We start from the raw sequence: 27,380 nt of genomic DNA on the forward strand, positions 1-27,380 counted from the left end.
TTTCCTTAAGCCACATCCCCCACCAACATTTCTCTTTGTCATGTGTTTTTGCTTGTTAAGAATATGTCATTGAACTGTGATAATGCCTCTGGTTGGCCTGGATGGAGAGGCCCCTGACTTCTGTGTGGCTAGAAGGTAGCTTACTGTACAGTCACATCCTTTGCTCCGCCCACTTTTGTCATAGTCCCATTGCTGAGCAACAGCATGCAGAACTCTGTGGAGTGTAAGGCCAAGCAAACAGAAGATAAAGAACCTCTGAGGTGTGCTTGCCTGGAGGCAGGGTCAACATATGAAGTCAGGGCTGTTCCTAGGGTTGGGCAAACAGCAATCTGCATAGTCAGACAACCCAATAATCACAAAGCCAAGGGTCCAGGCAGAAAGCAGGAAGTAGCAAGGTAGGGCTGGGAAACACAGGCATTGTTACCAACATCTGACTGCTGCTGGAAGCTCTGCTTAAGAAGGCTGAAGCCAGCTGGTTCTCCTGAGTAACAGCTGCTGCAAATATCCTTGGGAGCCAGTGTGGTGTAGTGGTTAAGAGTGGTGGACTCGTAATCTGGGGAACCGGGTTCGCTTCCCCTCTCCTCCACATGCAGCTGCTGGGTGACCTTGGGCTAGTCACACTTCTTTGAAGTCTCTCAGCCCCACTCACCTCACAGAGTGCTTGTTGTGGGGGAGGAAGGGAAAGGAGAATGTTAGCCGCTTTGAGACTCCTTCGGGTAGTGATAAAGCGGGATATCAAATCCAAACTCTTCTTCTTCTTCTTCTGACCAACAGGTTTTCCTAAGGGATAAGCCAGGCTTCCTCAACCTCGGCCCTCCAGATGTTTATGGCCTACAACTCCCATGATCCCTAGCTAGCAGGACCAGTGGTCAGGGATGATGGGAATTGTAGTCTCAAAACAGCTGGAGGGCCGAAGTTGAGGAAGCCTGGGATACGTAGTTTCTGCGGCTACTGCAGACCCTTCCAGGAGTTAATTGTTTCTGATGCCTTGCGATGATGTCACACTGCCAGCAACAATGGTTTTGTGGTTCACCACCCAAAATGCACTCTTTTTGCAAGCCTCTGGCACGGGAGCATCACACCAGCTACTGAATTAACAGCTTTCACCTAGAGGAAGTCTCTCGACCAAGTACTATATAAATTACTGACAGGATGGGGTGGGGTAGGGTGGAAGATACTTTCTTCCTTTCCCATACATTTCAGCAATGGAGCTCTCAGAGAAGTGTATTCAGCGGGTGTAGCCTGCCTGCTGACATATACCTTTTGTGTTTAGGGGAATATGTCATCTCCCTCTTTGAGGAAGAACAAAGTATTGGGAAGTATACTGCTGAATGAAGCAGCCCATTTGTCACCTCAGCTCTTTTTGCTCCTCTCCTTTTGATACTGATGTAACTGAGCGCACATTCCTTTATTTCCTCCTAAAGGCATCACAAAGGGTGCAGAGCCCTGTATCCTTTCTCGGAAGAGGCCTCTGAAAGTCTGCTCCTTTTTTCTTTTCTGCCGCCTGTAACAGTGAGCGGAGCATTTCCTAACTCACAGTCCTCGCAATCGTGCACAGGAGAATTTCCTACCTTGCCTTGCCTTGCCAGAGATTACTCTGGATTTAAAGGTGGCTGCTTTGGGTGATGACATAATTGTTGGAACAAATCTATAATGGCTGCAAATGGAGCCTTCTCGAAGCACAAGCAAATGCCATTTCCAATAGGCATTACCTCTACAAGACGAGACAGACCTAAAGCTCTGGAATTTTCCTAATGGCATTTTCCCCCTTCCCTTTGACAGTATAAAAGAAGGAGTGTGGGGGTTTAAGAGCTTTATGTTTTGTCATGCCTTCCGACCTAATACATCCTCATCCACTGATGGAAAAGAGTCTGTTTTCTGTTATGTTAACAAACCATGATGAATGAGATTGGATGCTGGTGGGACCTCATTTCATCTCTGGTTTCTGTCTGTTTACTTGCTGAGTTCACCGGAACTCTTGTGAGCTTGTGAATGTATACTGCAGTGATGGCTGCACCCATTTCCCCCCTCACCCATTGAGTTCCTCTTATAATCATGATGTGCACCCATGAATCGTTTTTGTCAAAGATACCCCTAAAATGGTGTTGGTGAATATGTTGTGTGCCTTAGATACTAGGTAAAAGGCTACACCAATTAACAGGTAGGGATGGAGCATTAATTTGATTCAGTTTGCATGAACCTACCCAATTTATACTACCTGAAACAATAAGCGAACTCAAAATGCAACCATCCTTCAAAATTGGCACTTCTCTGAATTTGCAATGCCGTTCTTCAACCAAGTCATGTGTACACAAATTCAAATAAAGTGTGGGCGTGAATGCATATATGACTGAAAATAACTTCTCAGGAGAAATGTTTTGCACAAAATGTGTTTATTAGGCAAAACAGCATGCAAAAAATGTATATGGGAGGAGAAATCAACACTAAAATGCTGGTGAATTTTCATGAGGACTTAAAAAAACAACAACTATTGTGGAAAAGTGAGAAACCAAAATTGACAGGTTTACCCATCGCTAATGGGTTACAACTCCAGTCTGACCCAAAAGTCTTTGGGGTAAAATTAGGAAAGTGCAGGGCTGAACATAGTAGCAGAGTAAATCTCCTCTGTATCCGAAGCCCTGCTGTTTGCACTGCCCACAGTGAATGGGGTGGGGTGGGGTGGTTCTGTCCCATGTTTTGTTGTGTGCACTCCAGGCTAGCACAATAGAGAGGTCCAGACTGGGTCCATCACTAGTAGCAGGGCTGCCTTAGCATCCAGCAGATCCTTGGCTTGTCCAGCTGCATCCCTCTCATCACCCATTGCTCATTCAAGGGTTTCCTCTGGAATTAACTTCCACCCACGCTTTTGGTGGATGCAACTGTGATCTTCACAATGGTGGAGGTCCACACAGGTGAAACTTAGCAGGGGGAGGGGGAGGGGCACCTCTGCAGCATCCAAACTCTGTCTGCTACAGCAGATCAGAGGTTCAGATTGCTCTGCAAATAAATTTTAGAATCTTTGCCCCACTCTTTGTATCTGACAGAGCTGTTGTGTGAGTGGATTTTCATTTTTATTATTTTATTGACACAGTTCATGCTGAAGTCAGGCCATTCAAGTCTACTGTTTTATCAGCCTGAGCCCCAGAGCATCTTGGTCACACTCTACAATGAAGGACAGAGCTATGAAATTAACATCCTGCGCAGTACCAAAAGACATTCTAGGTGCCCCATGGCGGAGTTATGGTTGCTATCGGGACATTGTTTTCCCTAACTTCTCTGCCTCTAAAGCCAACTCATCCGTATCTTTGCGTTAATCTAATGGTCTTGCACATTTTCTTTATCATCTTAAAAAAGAAGGGGGCAACAGAGAAAGAGAATGAAGACAGAGAGTGAGATCTAGGTAATACCACACATGAGCCATTCAAGAACAAAATGTACCTTAGGCAGAAAATTCCATATCAAGATGTCTGTTTCACACACATTTCCTCCGGTAATATCCTGTCATAAACCTTCTCCTTGCCTCCTTTAAAATAGAAAAGGTTGAGGAGAGGAGAAGATAATGCCAGTGCTTTTTTAGGGGGGGGGGTGTACACGGGGGTACGCATACCCCTAAACATTTTGTGAGTTTAAGTTTGGCCTCATTGAGGGGCAGTATTTCAATATGAGTAGGAAAATGAGAGTACCCCTAAACATTTATTTTTTTTGAAAAAAAGCACTGGATAATGCTATAAAAAAATCTGTTGTTGGTCTTCTCCAAACAACACTCATTTACTTTTGTTACCGCTGCTGAGACTTTGGAGTGGAAAGGATTAAGTTGTGCCATTTAAATAAAATAATAACATTTGACCATTGTGTTGAGGCTGACCTGCAGCTATGCTGGCTATTTGAATATCCCGTTGTTGTTGTTGTTGTTGTTGTTGTTATACAGTATCTTCCAGATATTTTGGACTACAACTGGATCAATGATCAGGATCAGTATAAAGCAGCTTACTATGTAGTGCATTTCCATATTCCTTAAATTTGTGCATGAATACCCTTAAATGCTATGGTATAACAGGCCATAATTCAATTAAAATCCCCACGTAAAAGGGCATGTCAAACTCACAACTGAATTATAGCTTTGGGTTCAATCTTCAGCCTTGCTTTGGGCTGCCCCCACTTTTTTCAACCTCCCATAGCTATTTACCAATACAATGAAGGCTTGCAGGAACTTTTCCTTGTAAAGTCAGGCTTGACATTAACAGATAGGAATTTGCCACTAACATAGCAAGAAGATTACAGTTCTCGGGTGTCATGGGAAGAAAAGGATTACAGCAATCTTTTTCTTGTTCTACAGAGCCTTATGTAGGAGGAGAGAGATTGCGCCATGCTGCCATAGGAACACGAAAATGATGGGGAAATTATCTGCAACATTTTGAATAATGATTTGGCATACATTATAATAACCTTCTTTGGTTGCTTTCACTGGGGAAGAGGGCACACTGCATGCTGGTGGATAGGAACAATGCTTACAGGACAATGGAAAACTGTTGCTGTAACAGGGAGAGTTCAGTCCATGGGTGCAAGAAAAACAAAACAAATGTACTGAATTTTTTTTATCTATTAAAAACACATACCCAACATGCACATCCTTTGAGCTATACTTTTCTTTAAAGAAAGCATTTAAACATAAAACAAGCAAATTTAGGAGACATTTCTATAATGCACAACATCCTGTTTCTTTGAGGGAGTGTTTTGTTTCCTAAGAAAATCAATGCTTGCAAAACATGTTGATGGCAAAAATAAGAACATACCGTTGTTAGGGTCCTTATACATATTACATTACAATTAAAATCTTAGTGTGCCAGTGATAATGAATCAGAAAAATACTGCTGGTTTTGTTTTTTACCTCTTCACATCAATTTAGAAATGTTTTGCTTCAGGCTGGAGAGAGAAATACCTTTCTAACACCCAGACCTATAGCTCACCTCGTAATCTAGACTTCGGGGGCAGAAGGAAATCTTGGATTCCAAACTCATGACATGGTGGAGGCTGAATTATCGAAGGGAAACAATCTAGCAAAAAGGCTGTCAGAGGCAGTGTGGATTTCTTCTGAACAGATAACAGGGAGACATTAGCATTAGAAGAAAAAGAAAGGTTGGCAAGCAAGCAAGCTGAAGCTGTCGGTGGAGAGGGTTGTTGTCGTTGTTTTTAGCTTGGAATAGGGCATTAATCCTATTTATTCTCTCTACAGGCATACAGGAATGTGCATCCCCTCCCCCATGGGGTGTGTGTGTGTTTATGCATGTGGGAGAAGTGACATGGGAGGGTGCCATTTTGTGAGAAACCACCATCAGTTAGGGGGGAAAGGGAGGAATATCCTCATCATCAGCTGAGGCATAACCTCCTCACTTCTTATTATAGATGCTTCTCATGAAAAGAAAAGAAAATCCATGATACTCTGTGTAACATGTAGTTTGCCCCTCAGTGGATCAGTCAGACAGCAAAACATCATCAAAGTGACATTACACCTTTATTTTTTTTAGAATCAGGAAGCCAGCCAGAGCTCAGTGCATCCCACAAATGTCTGCAAGTGTGATATGTACTAGTATTCTGAAAATACAGCATCCTGAGACTCCCCACTTTTGTCTCTGAAAAGCAAGTTTACATTGAAGGTAGGCTTTAATGTTAGGTGGATGGACTCAAGTCTTTTGGGGTCTACTTTTCTTTCTTTCACCCAAATCCCTGAGAATTTTAAATGTATAAAGCAAGAGTACCTAACCCAGATCTCTTAATAGTTAAGTCATAACTAATTTATGTTAAGTGAACCTCAGTTTGGTCTTTTGCTTAAGAAGTGCCTTACGGGTTGGATGAAATCAAGATCTTCCTAGTCCAACATCCTTGCAAGTGTTCCAGCAAAATTTTCCAATAGTTCATTAATGAACCATCAGATACTTTCTGCCCAGTGGCACCATCCCCTGCTTTAAAGTGTGCCTGGAGAAATCTCTGAAGCCAGAGGGGAATCACATGTAGGGAGGGGCGCTTAACTGCTCTGCAAAGGTTGTTGCTGTTCTTACTCTTTGTGGCATGTATTTAGGAAATATATGCACCTTTGCTTAATTTTGGCAGGTCACTGAACTCAGCTTTTCTTGGCAGACGATGTTCATTTGTGCAAATAATAATAATAATAATTTATACCCCGCCCATCTGGCTGGGTTTCCCCAGCAACTCTGGGCGGCTTCCAACAAAATATTAAAATACAGTAGTCCATCAAACATTAAAAGCTTCCCTAAACAGGGCTGTCTTCAGATGTCTTCTAAAAGTCTGGTAGTAGTTGTTCTCTTTGACATCTGGTGAGAGGGTGTTCCACAGGGCGGGTGCCACTACTGAGAAGGTCCTCTGCCTGGTTTCCTGTAACTTGGCTTCTCGCAGTGAGGGAACTGCCAGAAGGCCCTCAGCACTGGACCTCAGTGTCCGGGAAGAACGATGGAGGTGGAGACGCTCCTTCAGGTACAGTATACTGGACTGAGGCCATTTAGGGCTTTAAAGGTCAGCACCAACACTTTGAATTGTGCTCGGAAACGTATTGTGTACCCAACCCCAAGATTGTCAGATTGTGTCTCTCTTGTGTTTGCAACTGTTTGCTCCCTGTTTGTTTGTTTGTTTGTTTGACGGAATGCTGAGTTGTCATATGGGTGAAAAGGGATCAGTACCAGATTTAGGGTGCTGTGGGAGGTTTCTCCACACAGGGTGTTGAGCCAAGGGGGCTAATCCTCCTCATCATCAGCACCATCCAATATTTATATGGGTACCTATTGAGAAGATCCATAAAAAAGCAACTGTATCCAAATGAATTCTTGTGAAAATAAGAAATAGGGGTGGGACACACACACACACACACACACACACACACACACACACACACACAGTTTTGTCCTTACCATATTACCAAAGTCCTCACCTGAAACAGAAAAAGGGAAGGGGAATGCTCCAGACCAGAATTCTCATGGTCGTAGCTTGAGACCTACTTCATTGCACTACCTGGACCTTAAAGCTGGAAAGTCCTCAGAGCAGGGAAGGCAAATGGATGGAGTCATCCTGTGTAGAACTTGACGTTTTGCTCACAATTCTGCTGCAAAGAAAAGACACAGTGGCACTGGTGTTGACTTCCTGCTTCCTTTTGTGGTGTTGCTATCTCAGGCATGTTCTATGAAAGCCGATGACCCTCTACTGTTCTTCTCATTGAGGGGTCATTCAGAAAGCTCAACATATTTTACTGCCTGAAGCAGAGCCCCAAGTGGTGGCTGTCTTATGGTAGGGCCCATGTGTTACAAAGCCTTGTGCTCTGTTATTCAGATACCAGTCCGTTCTTTTATCTATTCATGCCCCCCATGCTGCCTGAAGCACAATGCTTCACTGTGCTACATGGTAGGCCTGTTCTGCCACTTGCCTCATACTAGGCTCAACATTAACATGCATCGTCATCAAGCAACTGCTGAGGTCCCAGCAAGACCAACTGCTAAGTCTTGCCCTGAGTTGTCCAATCAGTGCTGCCTGCCCAGCCACTATTTTAATTTTCTGCAGTGCCACTGGTATTGCATCAATCCACCTCACTGTAGGAAATTATCATGGTGGCCCTTTTGATTTCCCACAAGGCTCAAAGTGTTGCCACATTTGAGGGCACTATTGGAAATTAAAATGGTGGCTGGTGCATAGCAAAGTGCTGCTATGCCCAGAACTACCATGTAAGCCTGCTAGGGAGGCCACTGATGTAGGATGAGTCCCACCAGAGGTCCCTTAGCCAACTGCCCTTCACACCTGCAGCTAGCTCTGCTTCACATTACTCAAAAGCATATGCTCCATACAGATAGGTGATGCCAATTTTGTGATGTGGCGGGATTGAACTTGCTTCTAGATTTATAATATTATAGTCAAAATACTAATGTTGACCAACGCTGTTCTTTAGATGTGATGCTGTCCAGTTATATGGATCATCTTTGTGGCTTTAGAACGTACACATATATACTGTTGACAGTAGCATAACAAGGCGCTTGTCCATTAAATATATGAATCATTACTTTGCTTAAGATTGCCTAAGCCTCCCTTGTCTGCTTTTCTAATTTATTTTCCTTCAATTACTTTTGCAAGAGAGTACATTTTGCAGGATCTGAAAGCCCCCTGTACTTAGATAACATGTTTTCACAGCACTCATTTATCCAGCTTCTTCTCATTGTGTAGTCAAGAGAGAAATTCAATTATTTTCATTTCGGGAGTGAAACCCCGAAGCTGGGCTACCCAGCAGCTTACAAAATTGATCGTATATGAGTAGAAGTCAACATGCTAACTGTGTTAATAAGTTCATCTAACACATTTGTATGTTAAAAATAAGAACACAATGCTTAAAAAGCAAACAGATCAAACACTTTTTATAGCCATCATTTCCTTTGGAAAGCCCAATGCAACTCATGAGGTGCTCCTAATGGTCAGGATCCTGCTCAGGATAAATCTGTTAAGAATCAGCACAATAGTACCAAACACTTGCAGACCATTCGCTGGGCACCAGTAGGTAAGATACAAAATTCCTCAGCCACTATCAGTTAACAAATCTATGGGGAGACCATTTGACCTCCTAGTCTCTGTGCAAGCTCCCTCAGGACAGATACTTGCCATCTTGTGCTCTGTAGTATGCCATGCACACTGGAATAGGGAGCTGCCTTAGTCAACCCATTGTTCCATCTATCTCAGTATTGTTGACACTGAGTGGCAAAAACCCTCCAGGGCTTCAAACAGGGGTCTCTTCAAGCCTTACCTGGAAAGACCAAGGATTGGACATGAGCTTTTTTAATGCAATGTATGTGTTCTGCCACTGAGCTATAGCCTTTCTCCAATTACTAATGAATGAATGTACTTTATTTTCTGCATCAGTGTGGGTAGCTTACTGGGTAAGAGTATTACTGCCCTCCTCCTTGCTTTGCTGTAGAACCACTACTAGAGATGGCCAGGGTCATATCGCAGCTATCAACTATAGGGTCCTATGAAATTATTGACTCTGTCTTGCAACCTGTTGCTAAAGTACAGGTTGCTGTTGAAGTGCTTGCTCCTGCTTGCTGTCAGATCACCAGCCCTGACACTTCCTGCTTTCTTTCTTCAGACCTGCCTGCAATTGTGTTCCCAGGTCTTCTGATTCCATGGGGTTTCCCCAGATAGTCAAAGATGATAGCATGTTATTTAAATATCAAAAAATTGCTAAATGGAGTTGGCAAATTGTTCACAGACCAACTATCTGGTGCGTGCAAACTAGACACACCTGCTAGCCATAAACTGCTTTACATTCTGCAGAATTCTGAAATGTGTTGCTGAGATTTCACAAACGTAATTAAAACATGGAAGGTGGGCGCAGATGAAGCTAATTTCACAGCACCATGTACTCTTTAGAGGCTCTTTAATCCTCCATGGAGGCATTAAGGCTGCAATTTTATGCATGCTTTCCTGGAAGTAAGCCTCATTGCCATCCTTACCAATGTGAGAAGGAGAGATTTGGATGTGGTGAGCCAGCCCTACCATAAGACAGACTAAGGCTGATGCCTCAGGTGGAAAATGTCAAAGAGCAGCAGTGTTCCCCTACTTTTCTTCATCTATTCCAGGATTCAGTGCTGGCATTGATATAGTGTATTCAAATTTTGTTCCATAAAAACATCACATCAATAAGAACAACAAAGAGCAATGATGTACATATGTTTTAAATTAGCTGTTCAGTATCCATGATGATCATATTTTTTTCTTCACTGTATTCCAAGTGTTTTTATTGAGTTTTACATGACTCCTAGCCTGAGTTCTGGTGCCTTTTGGCACATATTAAGCCTTGGTGAGTGGGTGGAGCCAGCAGGTGTGTGACACTCCAAATGCTGTTGGATTACAGCATCTATCACCCTTGACCATAGGCCACGCTGGCTGGAGCTGATGGAATCCAGCATCTGGAGGACCACAGGTTCCCATGCCCTAAGTCCATCTAATGTCTCCATCTTAAAACAGTTTAAAAGGGCTGGGTTAGACATCTTACTCTTTAAAGCTTCTCCACTGGGGGAATCAGCACTCCCAAGCTGGAGAGCAGACCCCCTCCACACACAGTCACACAGGAAGCACAAGGGAAGCACAGCTAGAAATGTCTCCTTGAAACAGACCACTTCCATTTGATAACTAGGCAAGACTCTGCTGTGCTACTTAATAGAAAGTGCAGCAATCCCTGGCAGCCATCCCAGCTTTTCAGCAAAACAAAACAGTGTGAGTTGTGTTTATGTTTTCTCACCTAATGCCTGAGTATTATGCAGGTTATTGTCACTCCAAAACACACATGCATCAGTAAAACAGAGCCATTAAAAGGGACAGAAAGACAGACAGAGTTTTCCTGGGGAATATCAATTTAATAGTTTACTTGCCGGATCTCTGAATGCGGTTACAGAGTGGAAGAGCCCCATTAAAAAATTTCTTTAAGCCACATGGGAAGGGTCCGGAGCTGAATTTCAGGACATACCTGTATGTTTTGCATGCAAAATGACCTTACCCTCAGGCCACTCCAGACTGGTGTTTATTATGTGGGCATATTCTGTAACATGTCTTTGATGAATTGATGGCAGATTTATACTGAACCGTCCGCACCGTGTTCTGCTTCCTTAGTCGTTCTGTGATGCTTTCCCAATGTTACTGTGTTACTGCCATCCGGAGGGGCACTCTTGCACTATAGCACAAAGAAAGTGGGACAACCCCTCTGCCCCGTAAGATCTGTGGCACAAAAAAATACAGGCTTTCAACAGGAAGCTATGCAACAAGCACCATCTGGAAGCAAAGCAGTGTGTCTGACCCAAAACTTTTGCAGATATAAACAGTATTAAAAATGAGATCATGTATAACTGCCCATATACACTCATGAGCAGATATAGGTAAAGGTAAAGGTACCCCTGACCATTAGGTCCAGTTGCAGACAACTCTGGGGTTGCGGTGCTCATCTCACTTTATTGGCCGAGGGAGCCGGTGTACAGCTTCCGGGTCATGTGGCCAGCATGACTAAGCCGCTTCTGGCGAACCAGAGCAGTGCATGGAAATGCCGTTTACCTTCCCACTGGAGTGGTACCTATTTATCTACTTGCACTTTGATGTGCTTTCGAACTGCTAGGTGGGCAGGAGCAGGGACCAAGCAACGGGAGCTCACCCCGTCACAGGGATTCGAACCGCCGACCTTCTGATCGGCAAGCCCTGGGCTCTGTGGTTTAACCCACAGCGCCACCCGCATCCCATGAGCAGATATAACCATGCACAAAAATAATAAAAAAGATGTCTGAGGGGTCTTTAGTCATTATTCAGATTGTGTGATTAGCAACCATATTGGTTGGTTTGCTTGTTAAAAAGACTTCCGGGGTGGCGCCATCAGTAATGGCGGATTCCCTCTGACTCGGAGGGGACCGGCTCTGCGGAAATCGGGTCTGTACCACTACGGTGAAGCGGGGACCCTTCAAAAATCACAGGCGGGTGAAGCCTGTGACCGTGGGACTCGGCGGGCACCTTTTGCGCCCCCCCCAATTTGCAAAGGAGCCCGATTACGGGTTCCGGAGTGAAGCGGGGAAGCGGCGCGGTGCTGTGAGTCAACTGCTTCTTCCGTGGAGCGAAGCCGCACAGCCGTTACCGGAGAGCGCTACCTTTTTCCTGTGACAATTTGGCTACAAAACAACGATCCGTGAGTAGGCTAATTTGGGAATTAAAGGAGAACAAAGAATAAAGAAGTAATTTGATACCAAAGCGGAGAGGCATAAACAGGAAGTCTGCCTTCCGTTCTTTGTAAATAGAGTAAAGCAATGAACTTGTAAGCTAAAACCTTGAAAGACGCTTGAAAAGGACTATAATTCTATCATCAAAACAAGCGATTTCCCCCCTTGATTGCAGGAGAGGAGGGGGGAAAGGTGTGAACTGTATTTCCCTGCAAAAAGAGAGAAAAGGAAGCTAAAATCCACCGCTTAAACCCTGGGAACGGGCTGCCAATGAACAATAAGAATGCCGTACTGTGAAATGCGCTATTGGTGAAAGTACTTTCTGACAGCTAACTCTGCAAGTGAGATACAAGTGGGATACAATATTTCTGGCTGGCTTCTTCTGGTTTCAAAGTAACTGGAAAATAACTGAAAATTGAAACTGTCATCTATTTTGTGAACTGGGGGGATTAAAAGAAAAAAGGTTATTTATTTTAAGGTAACAACTTCGGACTGCTACTGTGTCCCCCTAGAGGAAGTTTGAAACAGTTACAATAATAACTGGGCCAGGGGAATTTTCCACTTCAAAACAAATTCTGGTCGTGGGATTGACCTTGGGCCTTATCTAGAGTGTTATGGCAAATGGAAAAGAGAAAATAGATTTGCTTCAGGAAAAAACGAGGTCTGGTAGATCATTTCGCCCAGACGTTGGGCTGCAGCGAAGAGCATCAACATCTGGCCCTTCTGGCCCTTCTGGCTTACCAACAGGGGCTGCATTGGTACAATCTAAACCCAAAGGAATGGCATCCGAAGATGCTTTAGCTCAGGCACTAGGTAAAATTAATGAATCACTGGAAAAAATAAGTAAACAAGTAGCTGAAGCATCAGTTAAAATTGATCAAAATACCACAAGTATTAACAGTTTGGGACAGAAGGTAAATACTAACACAGAAACCATTGAGAAATTGCTACAGGAATCTACTTCGACCCGAAAGACAGCTGAAGAAGCAAAGGAAATAGCAGTTGCTGTAGAAGAGAAGATACCACTGATACACAAGCAACTTGAAGACCACAGGTTAATATTGTCTATGATTGAATTGAAGGAGAAACAAACGAATTTGAGGATCAGGGCCGTACCTGAACTTGAGAAAGACAACTTGACTGACTTCCTTACCCAGGAATTTGCAGACTTTTGGAATCCAGACTTGGAGAAGGACAATTTTAAGATAGTGAGCGCTTTCAGGCTTGGAAGAGGAGGGAAGAAGAACAGGGTGAGAGACTGTTTGATCACCCTCCGAACAAAAGAGGAGAGAGACAAAATCTTGAGTCTGCACTTCCAGAAGACTTTGGAAATACATCAGTCAAAGGTGGAGATATTTAAGGACATTCCGAAATATCTTTTGGACCTTAGATCCAATTATAGAGATCTGGTTGCCCTGCTGAGAAGCAACAAAATCATCTTTAGGTGGGAATTCCTCCAAGGCCTTTCCTTTAGTTTCAAAGGAAGAAAGATAAAAATAAGATCAGAGGACGACAAAGAAAGATTTTTGAGAGACCACGGAGAAGACCTGCAGAAAGAAGCTGGAGAAGAGTCAAGAATACTAGAAAGAGGAACTTTAGACATACCAAGACTACCTTTTGAATTAAAAGACCGCCTGGAGAAGGTGATACCACCGACTGAAGAGGAACAGGCACTTGGTGCAGTTGGAGGAGAAGTAAAGTAACTACATCATGGCTCTGCAACTATTAAGCTGGAATTGTAATGGTCTCAACTCCCCTCAGAAAAGGAAATCTGTGTTTCATTTATTAAAAAAGGAACAATTGGACTTGATTTGTTTACAGGAAACACATGTAACAAGGTTACACAGGAAAGTATTGATCAACAAAAGACTGGGCCAGGAATTTATTTCTTTGGATAAAGTTAAAAAAAGAGTAGTGATTTATGCAAAGGAGAGACTATTACCGAAATTTATCTTCAAAGATGATCAAGGAAGATTTGTGGCAATTGAAATTCAAATACAAGGAGAGAAATTCTTAATAGTAGGAGTTTATGCACCAAATGAGGGGAAATCTGAATTCTTTAAAAAGTTGCATGAGACCTTGATGGACTATTTGGACTATAATGTGATTTTGATGGGAGATATGAATGGAGTGGTATCTACACATATGGACAAGGCACAAAGACAGGTAGTCACTAAGGATGGTAGACTACCGAAAACCTTTTTTGAGATGACAGACAACTTGGACTTAGTTGATATCTGGAGAACAAAGAATCCCCTGGCCAGAGAGGGAACCTTCTTTTCTGAAGCCAAACTGACATGGACAAGAATTGACAAAATATGGCTAACTAGAAGAATGGCACCAAAGACAAGAAAAGCAGAAATCTGCCCAAAAACCTGCTCCGACCATAATGCTGTTAAGATGGAGATGAAACTAACACCAACCGGCTCCTTCAGATGGAGGATGAATGATGCCTTATTTAGAGATGAAGAAGTCATTAAGAAGGCCCAAAAAACCTTGAGAGACTATTTTGAGATAAATATGAACACCAATGTTGAAAAAAGAGCAATCTGGGACGCAAGCAAAGCTGTTATGAGAGGGTTCTTGATACAACAGAATGCATTAAAGAAGAGAATCCAAAATGAGAAGAAGGATAAAATATTGGAGAAAATAAAGGAAAGTGAAAAGAAATTGAGAGCAAAACCAAAGTTGCAAGAGATTTTGAGAGAAATAAAGTTATATCAAGTACAATACATGAAAATGATGAATCAGGAGATAGAATGGAAAATTAAACAAATGAGACAAAAGACATTTGAGTCAGCTAATAAATGTGGGAAATTGTTGGCTTGGCAAATGAAAAAAAGACAAAAACTAAATACTGTCACAAATTTAGAAGTGGAAGGAAGGAATATACAGAACCCAGTTGAGATTAGAAATTGTTTCCAGGGGTATTTTAAACAACTATACACACAAGGGCCACAGAAAGAAATTGATGTAGACCGATTTTTGAAAACAAATGGATTACAAAAAAAGAAGCGTATATTACGCTTGTACCGAAAATAGAGACTGAAAAGACCCAGCTTAAGAACTACCGCCCCATATCACTGCTCAATGTGGATTACAAAATCTTTGCAGACATTTTGGCTAAAAGACTAAAAAGAGTCCTAATGGAAGAGATACATAAAGATCAAGCAGGCTTTCTCCCGGGTAGACATTTGTCTGACAATGTGAGAAACATAATCAATATTTTAGAAAAACTACAAGTGAATATAAATACCAAGGCAGTTTTGATATTTGTGGACACGGAGAAAGCCTTTGACAATATTTCTTGGAGTTTCATGAAGAAGAACCTACAGGGGATGGGGGTAGGCCAAGGCTTTGAAAACGGTATAAGTGCAATTTATTCAGAACAAAAGGCTAAATTAATTGTAAATAACGTGGTGACGGAGGAATTTAAGATAGAAAAAGGGACACGACAAGGTTGCCCAATCTCCCCATTGCTATTTATATTGGTCCTGGAGGTCCTGCTGAATATGATTAGAAGGGACCAATTGGTTAAAGGTATACAAGTCGGAGCTAAACAGTACAAATTGAGAGCATTTGCAGATGACTTAGTATTGACATTGCAGGAGCCAGAATCTAGTACTAAAAGGGTTTTGGAACTGATTCAAGAATTTGGTCAGGTGGCAGGATTTAAATTGAATAAGTTAAAAACAAAGGTCTTAGAGAAAAACTTAACTGTGATTGAGAAAGAGAGGTTTCAGAATGAGACAGGTTTAACAGTGGTTAAGAAAGTGAAATACCTGGGGATTAACATGACAGCAAAAAATGGGAATCTATTTAATGACAATTATGAAAAATGCTGGGCTGAAGTGAAAAAAGACTTAGAAATTTGGTCAAATTTGAAGCTTTCACTGCTAGGCCGTACTGCTGCGATAAAAATGAATGTATTGCCTAGAATGTTATTTCTCTTTCAAACATTGCAAATTTTGGACAAAATGGATTGCTTCAAGAGGTGGCAGAGAGATATCTCTAGATTTGTCTGGCAGGGCAAGAAGCCTAGAATAAAATTTAAAATACTAACGGATGCAAAGGAAAGAGGTGGATTTGCCCTGCCAGACCTTAAACTTTATTATGAATCAGCAGCTTTTTGCTGGCTGAAAGAATGGCTGCTTCTTGAAAACACAGACATTTTGGACTTAGAAGGTTTTAATAATGTATTTGGATGGCATGCATATTTGTGGTATGATAAGGTCAAAGCACATAAAGCATTTAAAAATCATATTGTCAGGAAAGCATTGTTTAATGTCTGGATAAGATATAAAGACCTACTGGAAAATAAAACCCCAAGATGGCTGTCACCGATGGAAGCGAAAGCTCTGAAAAAGCTCAATATGGAGGCCAAATGGCCGAAATATTGGGAAATTCTGGAACAAGAGGGAGATAGACTGAAATTGCAGAGCTTTGAGAAACTAAAAAACAAAGTGCGAGATTGGCTTCATTATTATCAGATAATGAAGGCATACAATTTGGATAAGAAAATAGGCTTCCAGGTGGAAAAATCAAAATTAGAAACAGAACTGTTAGAAACTAAGATTTTGTCAAAGATGTATAACTTGCTGTTGAAATGGAATACTCAGGATGAAACGGTTAAATCTGCTATGATTAAGTGGGCACAAGATGTTGGACATAACATAATGATGGCTGACTGGGAACAGTTATGTAATGCCTTAAGAGAGAATATTATGAAAATGATATACAGGTGGTACATGACACCAGTCAAGCTTACAAAAATCTATCACTTGCCCGATAATAAATGTTGGAAATGTAAAGAGACTGAAGGTACATTCTTTCACCTTTGGTGGACTTGCCCAAGGATTAAGGCTTTCTGGGAGATGATCTATAATGAAATGAAAAAGGTATATAAATATACCTTCTTGAAGAAACCAGAGGCTTTTCTCCTGGGCATGGTCGGCCAATCGGTGCCAAAGAAGGACAGAATTTTCTTTATGTATGCCACAACAGCAGCAAGAATACTTATTGCAAAGTATTGGAAGACACAAGATTTACCCACTCTGGAAGAATGGCAGATGAAGGTGATGGACTATATGGAACTGGCGGAAATGACTGGCAGAATCCGAGACCAGGGAGAAGAGTCGGTGGAAGAAGATTGGAAGAAATTTAAAGACTATTTACAGAAATATTGCAAAATTAATGAATGTTAGAATGATGTCAGAATGAAATTAAGTGGTCTTAGCAGCAATGTTATAAAGGTGTATGTACAAATGGATTGTTAACAGATGAGAATCTAAAGTTATAATAAGTTAAGTTAAAGGATTAAAACAAAAACAAAGAGGGAAAGGAATTGCTGAATTAACTAATAGAACTGGAATACAAAAAAGGGAGGTGTGAGGAAGTCAGGGAAGTAAGGAAATGAAATGTAAGTTATGGAAAGATCGATGTGTTTTTTTTTAAAGTGTTTTTTTATCTTTTTCTGTATTTTGTATTTTTTTCTTTTTTATTTCTTTTTCTTTTTATCTATGTAATTTTTTCTTTGAAACTTTAATAAATATCTTTTTTTTTTAAAAAAAGATAATGTTCAGCATGTGGGGTGATATCAGCCCCCAGGCACTCTATCTTTGGCATTCTCCGTGCCAGGTATTCAGATGGATATGCTTAGAAGCATCAACACAACCAGGAACTCAGATATCCCAGGGTCAGGCAGAATTTTCCAATTGTTTCCAGATGAGCTCATTTAAGGGCCTCCTGTGGACCTTCTCAATTCAACACAGAGCCTGGCATGCAGGGGGAAACTGAGGAAGGCCTTGTGCGCACACCCTCATGTTTCCTACTATTACCTGTTTGGCATAACACCTTGCAGGGGGCAGCAAACTTTTTCAGCAGGGGGCCAGTCCACTGTCCCTCAGACTTTGTGGGGGGCCGGACTATATTTTGGAGGGAAAAAATGAATGAATTCCTATGCCCCACAAATAACCCAGAGAAGCATTTTAAATAAAAGGACACATTCTATTCATGTAAAAACATGCTGGTTCCCGGACCGCCCACAGGCCAGATTTAGAAGGTGATTGGGCCAGATCCAGCCCCTGGGCCTTAGTTTGCCTACCCATGCCTTACGGTAACTTCATCTCAGGAATTGTTGTGGATAGGATGCCCTATTACTGCAACTGCAAGGAGGAGATCGATGGCTAGAGATGCGTAAGGGAAGCATTTCATGGAAAAGGAGAGGGAATATGGCCTGGCAACTTTACAGTTGCATATATTGAAATGAATCAATACATGCCAATGCGTAACAAAAGGTTTAAATGCATACAGAGCCTGTTTCCTTCATGACATCAGGGACGGGCAGAACGCTGTGAGTGTGCACTGCTGGAAGTGGGCTGACTCAGGAGAGGGGGACTGTGGTTTGTGGGGGCCTGTACAAGACAGGAGGCGAGAATCAGAGGCGGGGGGTGGGCTTCAGAACTGGAGGAAGAGGCAGGACAGGCAAGTGAAAGGCTGGGTGCTTCCCCACCTTCTCCTGCACCACTGTCTCCCAGAACCAGGAGAGAACTGAAGCAGGAAGAGCAGGGGTAGCTTCTACAGAGGCATAGTCTCTGGCTAGGTGCATGCAGCCTGTCAGGGGAAGGTACATAAACTGGTGGAGGGGGAGTGGTCCCCAGTTGCTGCAACTGCTCCATAGATTGTGGACCTGGGAGTAGCTGCCTAGATGCTAGGACGGTGTGTGCAGGTATCCAGAACTGCAGAAGTGATGGTGTTCTTTTTTTGTTTACAATAAAGGGTTGGAAGCACCCTTGACACATGATCAATTGCTGGTATCTACTAAATCTGAATCTAAGAATAGAGACTACTCCACCCCCACACCATATATGCAAATTAGGGTGCTAGAATATTGGTTTTGTTGCTATGATACCAACCTGAGCAACTTTGCACCTATATTCTGCATGGTATACTGACTACACACACACACACACACACACACACAGAGTATATATCTATAGCTATATTTCCCTAGCTAATTGTTGGGGGGGGACACGTGTTACATATGGTAGATGTTTCACATGGACTCCAGCCCCACTCAGATCACTGAGGATTTTGTGCTTTTCAGACTGAAGTGAAGAATTCCAGTGTTTTGTTCATGTAATATAATAGCCGCAGAGCTTCATAATGAACAGTTTCCTTATGCGGCTTGCTTACTGCCTGACTGTGAGACACTATTATTTTGCTTAAAAGATGTCATTATCTGATAATAACAAATTGCCTGTGATGAATGTGAGGTGGGCAGGAATATATTTATTTTCTTTTTTTCTTTTGCAAAATCCAAAACTGTTTAAAACAAGCAACTTTGTCATATTACCAAAACCCTGTGGTAGTGATGGGCCCTCTGGTGAGCTACTCAATGTTTGATGCAAGTGTGGTGTGGCTTAAGAGTGGGTAACCTGTGATCCTCCAGATGTTGTTGGGATCCAACTCCCATCAGCCTCAGCCAGCATAGTCAATGGTCATGGTTAATGGAAACTATAGTCTTATAATAACTGGATACCTACTGTGGCATTCATACGGAGCCCCCGGTCATCTCACGGACTATTGACCCATACACCACTAATCCGCTGCCACCAACCAGGTCCCCCCTGGTAAATCACTTAGTCTCAGTCAGGTTCTCAAGTTAACAAAGAAGAGTGTAGTTTATTGCAGACTTTAACTGCATTCCAAACGTTACTCATTACCTTCTTAATCTTCTTTTATCCTGTCTCTATCTCTTCTACCTCCCCTCACAAAAGAACCCATTGCACTGTCTCTCTATTTCCAACTGCCTGCCAACTGCTTTTCCAACTGCCTTTCCCAACCAACCAACCCACTAAAACCAACCAACCACCCACACTCAAACCTCGGGCTAAGCCCTTTTATAAATGGGTAGGCTCCGCCTCCGACTTTCCTATTGGTCTATATTTTTAACCCTTTCTCTCTCCCCTGTACAGACATTTTCAAACGAATGGGCAAACACCACACCTACCAATTCCCCATTCCTATGAAGGGCTAAATCTGCTCCCTGCTTATGGTGACTTCACGGCCTGGACTGTTGGGTATTTAAGTTTTACTCTACTCCTCAGTCTATTGACCACACTGGAACTCTTTTACCTTGTTCCATAGAACTTACCGTAAGTGGGAGCTATTGAGAACAAAGCTCATTTCTATCTGGGTTCTGTTAATTGGACACACCATGCTAGAGTATGACAAGAACTCAGGGACTAGCTTCTTGTATCTGATGAGCTATGGGGAAGTAGGAAGTGCTTCTGAGTGTGACACCAACCTTCCAATGTATGCCCTGTTTAACCATTGCACCATGATGCCTTTCAAGTCCTAGAGACACCACGGCCCATCTTCATCACAGAGTCAAGAGCTTTGAGGTCATCTGGTATGTGCCATTGGTGGCTTGCTGCATATGACAGTTCCCAAATTGGGATACATTATTCATCCCTCTTTTTGCCCTTCAAAGGCCCAGCTGGAGCCAGAAGGAGGGGGGGGGGACCACTGTCCTTAAGACATGAGTGCACATTGCAAACCCGTGCTTATAATTTAAGCCATTAAAAAGGCAGGCCCATTATGCTGTAATTATTTATTGATTTTATATACTATAGCCATTATGCACAGCACTCCCTGAACCAATGTTAATAGTCAGCAAATTTGAAAATCCTCCAATCTGACCTATTTTTATCAGGAGATGCCAATTACGCATATAATAACAATGGCATTCTAAATTGTTATAAATGAAGATAAATGAAAAGGAAGGAGGGGACAATAATCAATAACTTCCAGGGATTTTAAAGTGAAAGCAGACCAGGCAGCCTCTGCCATGAAGAATCAGCCTTAGTCTGTTCTCAAAGAGAGTTTTGCCAGATGGGGACATCCTTTTTGGTATCTTCCGCTTTGAGATTAGCCAATGGCAATAAACCTTGGCGATATGAACATAGAGCCGCAAAATGGCTCAAGGAGAAAATTCTTCTCAGCCCTAACAGAGGGCACCTTCAAATGGAGGACTCTTCAAAAGAGTCCTTCAAAACAGAGAAGTGCCCTCTGCAGAGTAGGACATAAGACCACTCTATTCATAGAACATGGATTCACTGCCTCTCTCTCTCTCCATGAGCTTCTGGATGTGTATGCAGGCAGAGCTAAAGGGCGTTAACAGAAATGAGAGGTCTATATATGCCCAGCCTGTCATCTTTCTCTGTCGTTAGTCTCTGTCTAGACTACAAGCAACTTCCATGACATACGGATAGATGGATGTATAGGAAACGTGCTTGGCCCACCCATTTCCTGTAATACTACCTCAGAAGGTGAGGGGGAGCAAAGGACTTTGCCAAGCACAGGTAATGTGTCCACATTTGAAATGAATCCAATCTTCTTTCTTCTTCTTCTTCTTCTTCTTCTTCTTCTTCTTCTTCTTCTTCTTCTTTTTCTTTTCGAGTCCAAGGATTATTCAATGTAGCAAACATCAATAAAATATGAAAAGAGCTCCAGGTAAATATCAAAAACTAGATCAAACAATAAACTATCATATGATAAAAGAACACCACTAGCCAGCTTTTCTTTTTAAAACAGAAAACAGAGAGTTCAAAAATCAATGAATGCATTTACAAATATTAATTTAAAAACTGTTTTTGATCCACATCTACACTTCCCCTGAGAATAAATGCCAAATGATTAAATTGTACTTGGGGGCGGGGAGAGAAACGCATCAGATTATACGAAAAACCAGAAAATGTCAATCTTGACAAGTTTCATGACTGCGACATGAAGTCAGTTGCTTTTTTTCTTTTTTTCTTTTAAATAATATTTATTAAGATTTTCAAAAATACAGAAAGTAAGAATTAAAATACATTCAGAACCTTATTTTCATACATCCACTTTCTGGGACTCCCCCCTTCCCCCACCCCTACCATATTCCTCTTTCATATTGTTGGCTCCACAAGCTCTCGGTTCTAATTAAAAACTTAATTTGTTTAGACCCTTATTCGAATTTAAAATTTATACACTCCTCATCAATACCCTTAATAAAAAACAAAAATTTCTCTCCCAGGGCCCACCCCATTTTCATTCCACAATTTCCCTTTTTTTTTAATAATAAAGACACCCCACACAATAGAAATATCAGAAATAAGAAATAAAAAATATAATAGATGAAAAAGAGCCAGTTCAAAAAAAAAGAAGAAGTTAACAAGCCTTTGGGTTTTAGTTCTCCCCCCCTGTCCCCGGTTTAATTTCCCCCTGACCACCAAACCATGTTATCCGCCTGGAATTCTTAAAGTCCATAAATCACCTATTTCCCCCAACTCCTTGCTGGCTTTTTTTTCTTTTTTCTTTTTATAATTATTTTTTAAAACACTTAACTTCAGATCTTTAATAAAGCTCCCCCCATTGTTCTTTCCAAATTGTAGTCCAGTTTCCTCTTGTTCCGCTGCTGAAACGTTCTAATTCAGAAGCTTAGTAAGTCTGCAGGGATTATTGTTATTCAGGAACAAAAACTTGCGCTCAGTCCCTTCCTTTCTTCAATAGAAAATTCTATTGTCTCCTTTAGCTGAACACCCTGTAGACAAAATATTATTTCCGTTTTGCAGCTTTCCCAGAAGATAACCAGTCCTGTAAAATTCCAATGGTATTTTTCCACTTACGACCATCTTTGTAATGTCCCGAAACTCCTCTAGGGGGATTGTTGTAACTTTGTTTTCTCTAGTCCAAAAGTCCGATTGTTATCCATGTTTTCGCCATTTTGTATCCAAGTTTTAACAAGTTGTAACAAATTGTAACAAATTTAGCCAGCAAAGTTCTCATAATAGAATCCTCTCTGCTTTCCGACTTTGACAGCTACTGTGACAGCTGTCAAAATCTCCGACTCTTTTCACCAGGCTCTCTCTTCAATCACCCCGGTTCCCAGGGGGGGGGGTTACGTTTCTTCTCCCTCAATTCTTCCTCCAGCACAGTTCTTATAGTTCCCCATCGTGGAATTCTTAGTTTTTATCAGCAATACAAATCTTTTTGGACCTTGGTTTCCCCGTCCTTGTTTTGGAAGGTTTACAATAGGGGGGGGGGACTGACTTCCTTTTTGGATCCCCCCCCGCTCGTGTCCAATTCGAAAAAAAAATTCTTTTTTTTTTTTCTCCTTTTAAACCCAGTTTCCAAATTACTCACGGGTTGTTGTTAAGAAGTCCGAATTTTCAATGGAAGAAGTCAGCGCTCTCCGCCGAATGGCATGCGGCTGCGCTCGGCAGGGATAGCAGAGGACTCAAAGCACCACGCTTCTCCCCGGCACCCGATCCGTAGCCTTTAAAAAGGCTCCTTCACGAGTCGGGAGGGCGCTAACGGTGCCAGCCGAGTCTCCATGTCCACGGCCCTCGTGGCCGTGGTTTTTAAGGGTCCCCGCATCGCCGGTGCGGTAGGACCCAGCCCCTGCCGAGCAGGCTCCCTCCGGAGCTCGGAGGGAGTCCGCCATTCGGCGATGGCGCCAACCCGGAAGTCGTCAGTTGCTTTTTTTCAAGCCCCCATCGTTATGTCAAAGAACTTGAATGGATGTATTAATTTCTTGAAGCACTTTTGAGGAAGTGTACACTTTGTGTACCCTGATGTTGGACTTCAACTCTCATAATCCCCAACCAGATTAGCTAATGTTCAGGGATGATGGAAGTTGTAGTCCAACAACATCCATGGACCCATGGTTGAAGAACACTATGGTAATGGTTGGGGTACTACCTGCCTGTCAACTTTCCCTTTCTCCTTGCCAGCAGCTGCTCTGACTGCACACTGCTGCTGACTCAAATGATAGGCACAATCAAGTAGGAGAATGAGAGGCTATGCTCACCTGAAATAGAACAAACTGTGTCCACACGCTCCTGCTTCCGCCTGCCCCAGTTAGAAACTGTTGTTTGCTGATGCCACCTGCCCAATTGACTGCCTGAGGGAGGGAGGGAGGGAGGGAGAGAGACTGACCATTGTGACCTCATCCTGAAGCTGCCTCCTTGAAGGAGAGACTGGCCATTGTGACCTCATCCTGAAGCTGCCTGCTTGAAGGAGAGACTGGCCATTGTGACCTCATCCTGAAGCTGCCTGCTTGAAGGAGAGACTGGCCATTGTGACCTACTTGTGAAGGTAAAAGGTAAGGTAAAGGACCCGTGGACGGTTAGGTCCAGTCAAAGGTGACTATAGAGTTGTGGCGCTCATTTCGCTTTCAGGCTGAGGGAGCCGGCGTTTGTCCACAGACAGCTTTCTGGGTCATGTGGCCAGCGGGACTAAACCGCTTTTGGCAAAATGGAAGCCAGAGCGCAAGGAAACACCGTTTACTTTCCCACTGCAATGGTACCTATTTATCTACTTGCACTGGCATGCTTTCGAGCTTCTAGGTTGGCAGGAGCAGGGACCGAGCAACGGGAGCTCACTCCATCATGGGAATTCGAACCACCAACCTTCTAATTGGCAAGCCCAAGAGGCTCAATGGTTTAGACCACAGCACCACCCGCTTCATTGCGAGCTACTTTTGAGGTTGCTGACCAGAAGGTCAGACCATTCTGATGCTTTCCTAAGAGAGAGAGACTGGTAATTGTGACAGGCTGGTGCTGAAGGAAACAGACAGGCCATTGTGACCTTATTCTGGTGCCTTCTGCCTAAAGAAGGGAGACCAGCCATGGTGACCTCATGCTGATGCTGCCTGCCTGAAGGAGAATGGCCTTTGTGTCCTCATGTTCATGTTTCATGCATGAAGGAGAGAGACTGGCCTTTATAACCTAATGCTGTTGATGCTGGCAGTCTGAAGGGAAGAGAGGCTGGCCATTGTGACCTCATGCTGATGCTGCTTGCCTGAAGCAGTGAACATTGTAATATAATACAATACTATTGATATGAGTATTAATGAATTTTTACCTTTCTCCCGCTATTCTTCCTCACATCTGTATTTAAATGTCTGCTTCCTTCTCTTTGTTGACAGGCAGTACATAGCGGGCGGTGTTCAACTAAGCCTCATTCCGAATAGACCTACTGAAACTAAGGAACCTAAATAAGTTACCTTCATAAATATTAGTAGGTCAACTTTGTGTAAAATGTAGTTGAATACCACTCATGCCGTCTGAAGACAAATCTTATCAAAGCTTTCATCCCTGTTGCAGAACTTAATGAAAGAGTGCCTTTCATAACTATTGCTACAGTGTCCATTTTGTCTTTTTATATTGTTATCTTTGGCTGAAGGGTGATATACAAATTTTAATAATAATGGTAATGATAATGATAATGACAAAGGTGAGTAAGCAATCTTTTATGTTTTATGGTAGCTGAAGTAATGACTTCAAATGAAAAGTATAAAACCGAGGTTTAGATTTGCTGAGCCATTTCAGTTTTTCACTGAACTTTTGCCAATTTAAAGCTATGGATTAGCAGAAGGAAATAAGCTTTGTTTGAAAAAAGGATGAGTAGAAAGAGTTCCTAATAAACTGCAAAAGGACAGGCATTTTTAATACAACCATCTCACGCTGTTGTGGTCTTGTCTTCCCTCTGTATAGGAGAGGGCTGGCCCAATGATGAGGCATGGAGAAGCAGCTGCCTCAGGCCCCCATGGGCTCCCACCTGCTCCACTGCCACTGGAGAAGTGGTGCTAGAATCAGCACTGATATCTGCTAAGAGCTCATGAGATCTCACAGAGACATCTTGTGAGATTTTGATGAGGTCTTGGGAGGTCGCGCTGGAAATCAGTGCCAAGGCTCTACAGCGAGCTGTGTGGCAGTGGTGCCGGCAGAGGCAGGTGATGCAGCTTCATGTTGGGAAACTGTGTATGTGCAGCTACTCACACAGAGTCAATTAAGGTTTGGCAGACAGCCAGAAGGCAATCTGAAGGAGTAAGTCTGCCTGGTGATAACAGAGGCTCCCTGATTGGTCAAGCTCTCTCAAGGGAGTGATAATTACCGTAATGGCCTACTAACTGGAATGTGTTAGTTCAGAGTTTGGAGATCTGAGTTCTGTTTCTGTAAATAGTCCACTGTATATAATAAACACCTAACTACAAGTTCCTGGTTCCTGCTTCGTCTATCCTGTCTGCAGCCAAGTCACCAATTAATTCCGTGGATTCTGCGTTTACTCTGCTAGGTCTGGCTAAGGTCCTGCAACTAGTCAGAAAGTTGTGAAACACCAAATAGGTTTTTACCAATATGTCAGTGCCAGAGGTAAGTGGCACAGCGGCAGAGGTGGCATTGTTGGGGGAGATTGTGCAGCAGATCTCTTCCTACTTCTCAAGCCCTTGCAAAGCCCTCACGACTGTGCAGGAAAGGAGAGATTCAGCAAAGACTTCTCCTTAAGGAGAAACCATGACCGAATCCCTCCACCAGCAGGGGGCGACGTTTGGCAAGGGCTTTTCCTTGAGGGGAATCTCTTGCAGAGCCTCATGTCCCCCCCCACTGCGGGGGCAGCAGTGGGGCATTTTGCCTCAGGTGCCAAAATGCCTTGGGCCACCCTTGGCATGGGGCCAACTTAAATTGAGATGTGAGCACCATTACATGCCGTAGGCAGGAAACTGCAGGTTTGTTAACACTTCCCTGGAAAGAAAACTTCTGCCAAAAAAGAAAAAAAAAGGGGGGTGGAGGAGAAGAACATAAAAGGCAATATTTTAGAGCAAATCTCAGCACATCCCAGTGACAGAATCATTTTGTATACTCAGGGAGGATTTTTCTAAAAATAAGAAAGCATTCAAACAGGATTTTCCATCTGCAGCCTGAATTGGTACATTCTGGGAAAAGCTTTACTCCTGGATCCCGCCGATTATATAATTTGGCCCTACAAATAAACAACCCAAGGTAAAAAAGTTGCATGGACTCCAGCTGCCCTCCCCACAGGGCATACTCTTCATGCTTGAGTTATTTTCTTCTAATCTTTGAATACAGATCAGGCACACATTTTGTTTTGCATGCTTTATTGCTGTTGCATTCCAGGATTCTTCCGTACTGCTCCCATCTAAGCAGAGAGCTGCAAGAAACCCCGGGCAACAGTCATAGGTAAATGAAGCAATGTTTGTTTCACGGAACAATATCTCAGGTCTCTTAGTGAACATAATAAGAGCCCTGCTGGATCAGACTAATGGCAACAACAACAACAACAACAACAACAACAACAACAACAACAATTTATATTCCCCAGCCACTCTGGGCAGTTTTCAGCACATATAAAAACATAATAACATGTCAAACATTAAAAACTTCCTGATAAAGGGCTGCCTTTACATGTCTTCTAAAAGTTGTGTAGTTCTTTATCTCCTTGACATCTGAAGGGAGGGTGCAACTGCTGAGAAGGCCCTCTGCCTGGTTCCCTGTAATTCCACTTCTCACCGTGAGAGAACTGCCAGAAGGCCCTCAGAGGCAGATGTCAGCATCCGGACTGAACAATGGGAGTGGTGACACTCCTTCGGGTATACTGGGCCGTGGCCATTTAGGGCTTTACAGGACAGCGCCAACACTTTGAACTGTGTGTGGAACAGACTGGGAGCCAGTTAATGTCCTTTAGGACTGGTGTTATATGGTCCCGGCGGCCGCTCCCAGTCATCAGTCTAGCTGCTAGCACCCTGTTTTCACATTGGCCAACCATATGCCTATGGGACACCTGTAAACAGGAGCTTAGAAC

General features: G+C 42.8%; 2 long non-coding RNA genes across 3 annotated transcripts; one reads left to right on the forward strand and one right to left on the reverse strand.

Annotated features, from left to right (window-relative positions):
• Window positions 1–233: 233 nt before the first annotated feature.
• LOC308478018 lies at window positions 234–25,776 on the forward strand. Of its 2 annotated transcripts, XR_013986812.1 has the most exons (5): window positions 234–395; window positions 5,526–5,654; window positions 23,516–23,883; window positions 24,709–24,800; window positions 25,277–25,776. It is a non-coding gene; the product is annotated as an uncharacterized lncRNA (long non-coding RNA). The 2 variants fall into 2 exon arrangements; XR_013986811.1 differs by having other exon boundaries at window positions 24,709–25,776.
• LOC308478019 lies at window positions 10,427–24,713 on the reverse strand. The gene is made up of 4 exons (XR_013986813.1): window positions 23,865–24,713; window positions 23,590–23,726; window positions 19,894–21,192; window positions 10,427–10,758 (listed from the first exon to the last, which is right to left on the reverse strand). It is a non-coding gene; the product is annotated as an uncharacterized lncRNA (long non-coding RNA).
• Window positions 25,777–27,380: the final 1,604 nt, after the last annotated feature.

The sequence above is a fragment of the Podarcis pityusensis genome (assembly GCF_964106645.2).
Source record: "Podarcis pityusensis genome assembly, chromosome: 5".
NCBI lineage: Eukaryota > Metazoa > Chordata > Lepidosauria > Squamata > Lacertidae > Podarcis > Podarcis pityusensis.